This window comes from Scyliorhinus torazame, chromosome 13 (genome assembly GCF_047496885.1).
Source record: "Scyliorhinus torazame isolate Kashiwa2021f chromosome 13, sScyTor2.1, whole genome shotgun sequence".
Taxonomy (NCBI): domain Eukaryota; kingdom Metazoa; phylum Chordata; class Chondrichthyes; order Carcharhiniformes; family Scyliorhinidae; genus Scyliorhinus; species Scyliorhinus torazame.
In genome coordinates, this window is record NC_092719.1 from 138,152,958 (window position 1) to 138,158,957 (window position 6,000).

Below are 6,000 nucleotides of genomic sequence, written 5' to 3' on the forward strand. Positions count from 1 at the left end.
CAGCCACATCTCTGTGAAGCCCACAGCATCATACCGGCCAATTTCAATGTGCGCAAAAAACTCATTTACCTTGTTTCATATACTGTACGCATTAAAGTACAATACCCTCAGTCCTTCATTGACTTTCTCACACTTGCCACCTTTTTTGCTCTGCCTGAGGGTGATAGTCTATTATTTTTGTTCTCCATGTCCCCTTCAGTTATGACACCTTCTAAGCTAATGCTCTGGTTCCCACCCCCCTGCCATATTAGTTTAAATACTCCCGAGTGACACGAGCAAACCTCCCAGCCAAGATATTGATGCCCTTCGAGTTTAGATGCAACCCGTCCTTCTTGTACAGGTCACACCTGCCCCGGAAGATATCCCAATGGACCAGATATCTGAAGCCCTCCCTCCTACAGCACTGGTTTAGCCACGTGTTTAGCTGCACTATCCTCCTATTTCTAGCCTCACTGGCACATGGCACAGGGAGTCCTCGCTGCTCAGTAGCCACCCTTTGATTTACTGTGGTGACTCAAATACAGCTGGCACAGAAGACTGCCACACAGATAAATGATCATGCCCAGATGCTGTGTATTGACCTGCATGATTCTCTGCGTGGAGTCACACACCATATGAAAGTGGATAGAGTGGAATTCCAGTGGTTGTGTTATAAAGCAGAATTAAAATTCTGCACTGATGTGTCCAATCTATGGCACCCTGGGGAAGCCACTTGCTCAGTACACCCACTTTCCATGGCGAGAGAGAATGATTTGTGATTAGCTTTCACTGAGAAAGAGGATCTGTGACCTCCCTTGTGCAATGATGCGCAGCAAACTGTGAGATGTTCCAAATATCTCCAGCTCCAGCCTGGTCAGGCCCAGATGCGTACACGTTTAGTGCTGCAGTCTTCTCCACAGCTACTGGCAATCCTGTCATTATCTCGCTCTGAGGTTGTAGCTGTGGTTGCCATAACCATCAGAATTCAGTGAGGGTAGGCAGCATGATGGCGCAGTGGTTAGCATTGCTGCCTCACGGCGCCGAGGTCCCAAGTTCGATCCCGGCTCTGGGTCACTATCTGTGTGGAGTGTGCACATTCTCCCCGTGTTTGCATGGGTTTCGCCCCCACAACCAAAGATGTGCAGACTCGGTGGATTGGCCGTGCTAAATTGCCCTTTAATTGGAAAAAAATGAATTGGGTACTCTAAATTTATTTTAAACAAGAATTCAGGGAGGGCATCCGTAACGATGCACATTTGTTCCACACATAGGCTACAATTTTCCCGCTGTCCTCGGCAGTGGGAACTTTCTGTGCTGCTAATCCTCCATGGGATCGCTGGGGCAACAGATGCGAGCAACCGGAAAACTTATTGATAGCAGCGGGACTGGAAGATCCAGCTGAGGCCCAATGGCAGGCCGCCTCTGCCATCATAACACACTTCATGGGGAGTGGGCGGGAGGTGAAAATCTCTCCCATTGTTTTCTGCTGATTTTCAGTTAAGAGAATTGCTCCATAAACATCCCGATGGATGTGGCCTCCTGCTGTGGGCCCTTCTCCCTCTCCAGCATCTCTATCTTCCAACTCTGTCACTCAACTACTCCAGCTCAGTACGATCCCCGTTCATTCCCCCAAGTCATGCTGTATTCCCAACGGGAGCAATAGGTTGGTGAAGTAGCATTGGAGTCAGGAAAAGTTTCTTCATCACCTGACTCGCCACAGCGTGTAGACTTTTGCAACGTGAAATAATTATCAAAATTATTATAGAATAGAAGCAACAGCCAGAAGTAATTAACTAACAGCTAACCTGTAAGTCGTTGATGATCCTTATTAAATTGTGCTGTTGGGGGATCCTTGCTGCTGCTGAATACCCGTTCAGCTGTGTGATAGGCATTCGGTGCAATGTTCCCGATGCCATTTTGGAATTCTAACGGCAATAGTATTATCCAAAAAACAGGCATGAACAATCCCAATTTCTTAACAACAGGCTTTTTAAATGCATGTTTCACAACAGGGATCAGCATTTGCGGCTAAGATTGCTGCAGTGGAAAAGGAAACATTCTGTTCTGAATAATGTATCAACATCATTCACAACAAAGCTATGGTTCAGGGAAGATCAATGTAAAGAGGCCTCCCATCTCTATTTGGCAATCAATTTGATGGTGATCAAGCAACAGATAAATTTGAATCCAAAAAGAAGAGGGTCGCCAAAGAAAATGCTATGAAGAAATAGCATGCGTGTGCTTATTTATAAAGAAAGAGACCGTTGCTAGTTTGGCACCTAGAGGCGTGAAGAAGCTTAGAGAAAATAGATCTAAATAGATCCTTATAATCCTTAGATACAAGACCACTGTTGAGATTTTTCCAATACTAAATTAAGTGAATATCAAACATATTGCTGACTATTCAGTTATTTCAGTAACCTAGATAGATTAGGGAAATTGGTGTTAATGTCGTGTCAACTGCTTTGTGAAGGTTTGTTAACATGAATTACATTGTTAAGGGAAACAGGTGACAGGTATTTGAACAACAATAAAAGGTTATTATTATTATTACATATAAATATGGTATACCTGGGACACTGGATATGGGTAAGGAGTGTGAACACTGGACAGAGTCAATGAAGTCGCTCAGCAAGGAAAGACTCTGCCTTGGTTATGACTTCACGGCTTAAATCCTGTAAAATAATTGACCGTTTTCCTTGGAGAAGAGGAGGTTGAGAGGAGATTTGACAGAGGTATTCAAAATCATGAGAGGTCTGGCCAGAATAGATAGGGAGAAACTGGTTGCACTGGTGGAAGGATCGAAGAGAAGAGGATAGCTAGGTAAAACATTTTCACACGTGAATGGTTTAGGATCTGGAATGTACTGCTTGAGTGTGTGATGGAGGCAGGTTCAATCGAGGCATTCCAGAGGGAATTGGATTATCATCTGAAAAGGCAGAACGTGCAGCTCGGAGTCAGCACAAACACGACAGGACAAGTGGCCTGTTATGTCGAAACCATTCTGTTTATTCCTTTATGAATCTGTATGAAGAGTAATTAACTTCTCTGACACAAGATACTCTGAGTGGCTTATGCTAACACATCACAAATTCTCCACGGTCTGTATTGTTCACATCAATAATGCGCTGAAATACTCATTAATTGCCTCGATGGATGCAACCACAGCAACACTCAAGAAGCTCAGAACTATCCACAACAGTTCGTTTTTTCATTGTTGCCCATGTCACTGGACTTAATATTCATTCCTTCTACACCAACGCACTTGCTGTAAAATACAAGGGTACAAGAGAAAAGTGGTTATGCGACTGGGCTAATAATCTGGAGCTATAAATACAAATCCCACCATGATAGTTTGTGAATTTGAGTTCAGTTATTTAAGTAATAATGATAATAAAGCTATTGGATTGTCATTTTAAAAACCCGGCAAAGTCCACTCATACCCTAATGGAAGGAAACCTGCTGTCCTTACCCAGTGTGCCCTCTGTGTGATTCCAGATTCATGGCAACCGCCTAGTAGACCATTCAGTTGAATCAAACCAATATAGAAATGGAAGCGTCTGATTTGTACACCAGAAAGATACACCTAACCTGCTTGGCCCTGCAAAATTCCTCCTCACGTACTTCTGGAGACCTGTGCCAAATCTGTCCACAGATTGGTCAAGCAACAGCCTGTCATACATCAACCAATATCTGGACGTTCCTCATCATCATCCCTGTGCAAGCCCTGTCCCTCAGTGCTACTTCCACAGCGTCTTCCAAACTCATGACCTCAACCACCTTGAAGGACAGGGACAGTGAGAGCATGGGAGTATACAAGTACAAATGTTCTTGCATGTGACAGACCATTCTGAAAGATATTACCGTTCCTTCATCATTGCTGGGTCAAAATCCCAGAAGTACCTACTGAACAGCATCTTCACTGCATATGCTGTAGAGGTTCAAGAAGATGGCTCACCACTATCTTCTCAACAGCAATTACAGTTGGACAACGAGGGCTGCTCTTGCCATCCTTTGAGTAAATAAATAACATTTTGAAAAATTGTAGGATGCACAGCATTGACTCACCAAGGTCACTTCAACAGCACTTCATTTTCAACGTCACTTGGAAATTCTTCACCATTTCTCGGATTGACTATAGGAATTCTAAAGCTATGGGAGCACCAGCATCGCAAAGGCTGCAGTGATTTAAGGCTGAAGTCCATCATCGCCGCCTTAATTCAACTGACTCATTTTTACATCCCAAGAACAAGTTGTGAGGGATTAAGAGTGGTTCCCAGCTGCTTGTTCAAATATCTGGGCTTTGGATAGGTATTTAGTCAAGTCCAGAGAGCAGAATTAAGGCTCTGCCTCCAATAGAGTAGCAAATGAAGGAGGGTTTTACACTGATCCAGAATCAGTGGAATAGAAAATGCAGGAGTGTGTTGGAGGACAATGCAGAGATAGGATAGAGGCAACATTGAATAATAATTTGAAGAGGAATACAAGATGTATAAATTTTGGGAAATAGGAACCCATTGTAAACCAGAGGTGAGGGGGGGTGGGGGGGGGGGAAGGGGGGGATAATGAGCATGTGGGAATTAGTGTTGGGGAGGAGGTCGGGCCATTTAAATATAAATAAAATATTTTCATGAAAAGTGTTAGGACCCCAAACGAGAACCCAACTATTTTCAATTTGTAAAACTTGAAGGAAATGTTACTGCATCACCGGGGTGATACCAATGACCATCTTATATGTGAAAACAACCTTTAATTTAATCACAGAAGTAACCATATTAGCAACAAAGAAATACCTTCACAGTTAACAGTTACAACAGTTCTTAAGTAGAAAACATAATTACTTCCTAAACCTGCCACTATATTCCAATTAAGCAAACCAATATATATTAAACACCATTCATGAATGTTAACAGCTAGGGTTTTACTTGCTTTTCTCCATGCAGAATCTTTGGAGAGAGAACTTTTCAGGACAAACTGAAACAGCGTTGTTCAGATTAGAGTTCTAGGACCGACTGACTCTTCAGACAGACCTGGCTCCTCCTGTTAACTGCATCATCAGTACCAAAAGAATAAGACATTCTTTTGTCTCTTATTACAAGATGTCCCCTGTCTTGTTTTACCAGAACCAAACACAATACCCCTCATAAATAATCTACAGCACAGGCGCCTTTCAAACTTAAACAGTATTCCATTAGCTGGCTACCTGTCAACAAGAAAATGGTCCTCAAGATCTATTAGAAGAACACTTCACCTACAAATCAATGATTTCCTATCTTTTACTACACCTTAATCACCACTGTGGCTGTCATGATGTCTGTATGCATCTTAACCCAGGTTATAATAACATTACGGTAAAAGCTATAAAATATGACAATTTCTAATATTCATCACTATAGGAATAAGCATTTAAACTTCACAAATGAAAACTATTTCTGATTTTAGTCTATAGTTCCCATGTGGACACGCTAAGCAAGCTAAATAGCTCTGTATTATCTGTTTTACTAATTTCAGACCATTTCATAATTGCATTTCAATAGTTTGCCTTTGATTAGATAGATAAACATTACAGGGCACAACTTTGTCCTCAATTAGTGTACTCATGTACCAGTGAAATGGCTTCAGGTGGGAAGAATTAATCAAATTTCGGATGAATAGCAACATTTTGTTCTGGTACCCTATTATATGGCTGATAAGTGTTTTTGCTAACATATCCTGTCTGGAACATTGACAATAGTGCACAGTATAACAACCTAATAGACCTGCAACATTAACTAGGTGATTAGAGAAAATGGAAACAAATCAGGATGGAATGGCAAATGGTTTGAAAATAGAAAACAAAAGATGATAAATGAAGCATTTATGGTGCCCATAGGGTAGGCAATTCATAAGCAGATTAATTCTCCTTCATTTTTGGCTCCATGCTGAAGAAGCCCAAGATAGACATAATGCCTGTGCAATTTTTTTCAGAGATGCTAATATGACATGATTAGGACTGTACTGTCTGACTGAAGTGGATTATAA